Source organism: Hemiscyllium ocellatum, chromosome 35 (assembly GCF_020745735.1).
Source record: "Hemiscyllium ocellatum isolate sHemOce1 chromosome 35, sHemOce1.pat.X.cur, whole genome shotgun sequence".
Taxonomy (NCBI): domain Eukaryota; kingdom Metazoa; phylum Chordata; class Chondrichthyes; order Orectolobiformes; family Hemiscylliidae; genus Hemiscyllium; species Hemiscyllium ocellatum.
This window is the reverse complement of record NC_083435.1, coordinates 12178050-12183403: the sequence shown is the minus strand read 5'-3', so window position 1 is coordinate 12183403 and position 5354 is coordinate 12178050.

Below are 5354 nucleotides of genomic sequence, written 5' to 3'. Positions count from 1 at the left end.
AAATCAACATCTGTGATTCACTAGAGTGTGCGTCAGGCTTTGTAAAAAGAAATACTTCATCAATAAATCCAAGGGAGTAAACCTGTTAAGATTGTATTTGTCAACTCCTCCAGAATATGTATCCTTATACCTTGCATTCCAACTTCGTCTGGATTATTTTAAAATTCACTATTCACAGGAAATTATCCCACATTTACTCAGGATGTTCAGTCATTCCTACCTTCTTTCGGGTGTTAGAGTCAGAGATTGATAGAGTCCTACAGCATAGAGAGAGGCCCTTTGGCCCAAACTGGTCCATGCCAACCAAATGGTCTATCCATGCTAACCCCATTTCCCTGGACTTGGCCCATATCCTTCTAAACCTTTCCTATTATTCCAAATTTCTTTGAAATGCTGTTAATGCACCTGTCACAACCACTTCGCTGTCAGCTTAGTCTGTATGCAGTCCACCCTCTCTGTAAAATCATTGCCCATTTTTATTCTTTTCCCACTATCTGGAAACTGATGTCCTCTCTTCCTTGATTCTGCAACCCTGGGTAAAAGACTGAGTGCATTCACCCTATCCATTGCCTCTCATGAATTTATTCACTTCTGTAAGATTCCCCCCTCCCTCAGTCTCCTTCTGTCTAAAAAAAAAGTCTACTTGTGTCCAACATTTCCCTATAACTCAGACCCTTGAGTCCGGGCAACATCCTTGTAAAAGTCTTCTGCACTCTTTCTAGTTTAATAACATCCTTCCGACAGCAGAGACCAAAACTACCCAATACTCCAAGTGCAGGGACAAGGTAGGACTAATAAATTAAACTGCATTTATTTCAATGCAAGGGGCCGAACAAGGAAGGCAGATGAGCTCAGGGCATGGTTAGGAACATGGTACTGGGATATTATAGCAATTACGAAAACATGGCCCAGGGATGGGCACGAGTGGCAGCTGAATGTTCCAGGATACAAATGCTACAGGAAGGATAGAAAGGGAGGCAAAAGAGGAGGGAGAGTGGCATTTTTGAGAAGGACTAGCATTACAACTGTGCTCAGGAAGGATATTCCTGGAAGTACATCCAGGGATGTTATTTGGGTGGAACTGAGAAAGAAGAAAGGGATGATCACCTTATTGGGATTTTATTATAGAACCCCCAATAGTCAGAGGGAAATTGAGAAACAAACTTGCAAGGAGATCTCATCTATCTGTAAGAATAACAGGGTAGTTACGGTAGGGGATTTTAACTTTCCAAACATGGACTGGGACTGAATTTCTTAAGTGTGTACAGGACACTTTTCTGATCCAGAATGCGGATGTACCTACTGGAGAAGGTGCAAAACTTGACCTTTATTCGGAAATAAGGCAGGGCAGGTGACTGAGGTGTCAGTCGGGGAGCATTGTGGGGCCAGCGACCATAATTCTATTCGTTTTAAAATAGTGATGGAAAGGATAGACCAGATCTAAAAGTTGAAGTTCTAAATTGGAGAAAGGGCAATTTTGATGGTATTAGGCAAGAACTTTCAAAAGCTGATTGGAGGCAGATGTTCGCAGGTAGGTATAGGGAATGCCAGATGACTAAAGAAATTGAGGGTTTGGTTAAGAAAAAGAAGGAAGCATATGTCAGGTATAGACAGGATAGATCGAGTGAATCCTGAGAAGAGTATAAAGAAAGTAGGAGTATACTTCAGAGGGAAATCAGGAGGGCAAAACCGGGACATGAGATAGCTTTGGCAAATAGAATTAAGGAGAATCCAAAGGGGTTTTACAAATGTATTAAGGTCAAAAGGGTAACTATGGAGAGAATAGGGCCCCTCAAAGATCAGCAATGTGGCCTTTGTGTGGACCCACATATACTGGAGATACTAAATGAATATTTTGCATCAGTATTTACTGTGAAAAAGGATATGGAAGATATAGACTGTAGGGAAATAGATGGTGATACCTTGCAAAATGTCCAGATTACAGAGGAGAAAGTGCTGGATGTCTTGAAACGGTTAAAGGTGGATAAATCCCCAGGACCCGATCAGGTGTACCCGAGAACTCTGTGGGAAGCTAGAGAAGTGATTACTGGGCCTCTTGCTGTGATATTTGGATCATCGATAGTCACAGGTGAGGTGCCGGAAGACTGGAGGGTGGCGAACGTGGTGCCACTGTTTAAGAAGGGCGGTAAAGACAAGCCAGGGAACTATAGACCATTGAGCCTGACCTCGGTGGTGGGCAAGTTGGAGGGAATCTTGTGGGACAGGATGTGCATGTATTTGGAAAGGCAAGGACTGATTCGGGATAGTCAACATGGCTTTGTGCGTGGGAAATCATGTCTCACAAACTTGATTGAGTTTTCTGGGGAAGTAACAAAGAAGATTGATGAGGGCAGAGCAGTAGATGTGATCTATATGGACGTCAGTGAGGCGTTCGACAAGGTTCCCCATGGGAGACTGATTAGCAAGGTTAGATCTCATGGAATACAGGGAGAACTAGCCATTTGTACACAGAACTGGCTCAAAGGTAGAAAACAGAGGGTGGTGGTGGAGGGTTGTTTTTCAGACTAGAGGCCTGTGACCAGTGGAGTGCCACGAGAATCGGTGCTGGGTCCATGACTTTTTGTCATTTGCATAAATGATTTGGATGCGAGCGTAAAAGGTACAGTTAGTAAGTTTGCAGACGACACCAAAATTGGACATGTAGTGACCAGCGAAGAGGGTTACCTCAGATTACAACAGGATCTGGACCAGATGGGCCAATGGGTTGAGAAGTGGCAGATGGAGTTTAATTCAGATAAAGGCGAGGGGCTGCATTTTGGGGAAGCAAATCTTAGCAGGATTTCTACACTTCATGGTAAGGTCCTAGGCAGTGTTGCTGAACAAAGAGACCTTGGAGTGCAAGTTCATAACTCCTTGAAAGTGGAGTCGCAGGCAGATAGGATAGTGAAGAAGACGTTTGGTATGCTTTCCTGTATTGGTCAGAATATTGAGTACATGAGTTGGGAGGTCATGTTGCAGCTACATAGGACATTGGTTAGGCCACTGTTGGAATATTGCGTGCAATTCTGGTCTTCTTCCTATCGGAAAGATGCTGAGAAACATGGAAGGCTTCAGAAAAGATTTACAAAGATGTTGCCAGGATTGGAGGTCCTGAGCTACAGGGAGAGGCTCAGCAGGCTGGGGCTGTTTTCCCTGGAGCGTCGGAGGCTGAGGTGAACCTTATAGAGGTTTACAATATTATAAGGCGCATGGATAGGATAAATAGACAAAGTCTTTTCCTTGGGGCCGGGGAGTCCAGAACTAGACGGCATAGGTTTAGGGTGAGAGGGGAAAGTATAGAAGAGACCTAAGGGGCAACTTTTTCATGCAGAGGGTGGTAGCTCTATGGAATGTGCTGCCAGAGGATGTGTTGGAGGCTGGTACAATTGCAACATATATGGATGGGTATATGAATAGGAAGGGTTTGGAGGGATATAGGCCAGACACTGGCAGGTGGGAGTAGATTGGGTTGGGATATCTGATCGGCATGGACGGGTTGGACCGAAGGGTCTGTTTCCATGCTGTACAGCTCTCTGGCTCTATGCAACCTCACCAATGTCCGACACAACTGTTACATAACTTCCCAACTTCTAAACTCAGTGCCCTGACTGATGAAGGCCTGTGTGCCAAAAGCCTTCTTCATTGTCCTGCCTACCTGTGAATCCACTTTCTGAGAACCGTGTACCTGAACCCTAAGTCCCTCTGTTCTACTACAGTCCTTAAGGCCCTAATATTTGTCATGAAATGCTCACCTTGATTTGACTTCCCAATATGCAGGACCCCAGACTTATGTGTTTTAAACTCCATTTGCCATTTCTCAGCCCACTTCCCCAGCTGATCAAGGTCCTGCTGCAATTTCTGAGAAGCTTCCTCACAATACAGCTTATTTTAGTGTTATCTGTAAATTGTCATGTGTTGGTCAATGGGAACGTCCACATGTTTCAGACCATGAAGTTGCAAAGGTGCATGGGTGGAGTATTTAGCTGGTCTAAGTCCAGTCCCCTTTCCCCTCCTGTCCTGCAATATTGTTTATACAGTCAAACTTTCATTCAATATTGTAGTATTGTCAGTGTTTTGGTTTCTTAAAATAAGGTGTAAGCGTAAAGCTGCAGCAACAGGTCAGTGAGATTAACCTCGGTGGTGGGAAATTTTAAGGATAATTTTCAACACCTTTAAGCAATTCTGTATAATTGAGGAAAGGCAGTGTGGGTTTATTCAAAGCAAGTCATGTTTAATTGAATTGATTGAGCTTTCGACTGAAGATACACTTCGGATTCAGAGTGAATTTGATCCTGGACTTGAAAAGGCTTTTGAGAAATTGCCACATAAAAGGTTTCTGTTTTGTTTCAGATTACCAGCATTTGCAATTCTTTGTTTTTTGATGACTAGGTGTGCTACAAACTTCAATTTTCACTGCCAAGGTGTGCTACAAAAACAGGAATTGCTGGTGAGAATCAGCAATCTGGCAGCGTGAGTGGAGAGAAAGAAGAGACAACATTTTAGGTCCAGTGATACTACTGCAGTTTCTTGAGCAAATTTTAGTTTTGGAGGATACCATGTGATTGGCAATGAAATTGATTTTCTTCCTGATAATTTCAAAGGGTTGATGAATTAGCTTTCAAGTAGGCTGAGACATTAGCTTCCCCACTCCATGATATTCAATGTAGCTAAGTGCGAAGTCGTTCACTTTGGTAGGAATAACAAGATGATGGATTACTGGGCTAATGGTAGGCTACTTGGTAGTGTGGATGAGCAGAGGGATCTTGGTGTCCATGTACACAGATCTCTGAAAGTTGCCACCCAGGTAAATAGTGCTGTGAGGAAGGCATATGGTGTACTGGGCTTTATTGGCAGAGGAATTGAGTTCCGGAGTCCTGAGGTCATGTTGCAGTTGTATAAGACTCTGGTGCGGCCTCATCTGGAGTATTGTGTGCAGTTTTGGTCGCCATACTATAGGAAGGATGTGGAAGCTTTAGAACGAGTGCAGAGGAGGTTTACCAGGATGTTGCCTGGAATGGTAGGAAAATCTTATGAGGAAAGGCTGAGGCACTTGGGGCTGTTCTCATTGGAGAAGAGAAGGTTTAGGGGAGATCTGATAGAAGTGTATAAGATGATTAGGGGTTTAGATAGGGTAGATACTAAGAACCTTTTACCGCTAATGGAGTCAGGTGTTACTAGGGGACATAGCTTTAAATTAAGGGGTGGTAGGTATAGGACAGATGTTAGGGGTAGATTCTTCACACAGCGGGTTGTGAGTTCATGGAATGCCCTGCCCGTATCAGTGGTGAACTCTCCTTCTTTATGGTCATTTAAGCGGGCATTGGATAGGCATTTGGAAGTTATTGGGCTAGTAT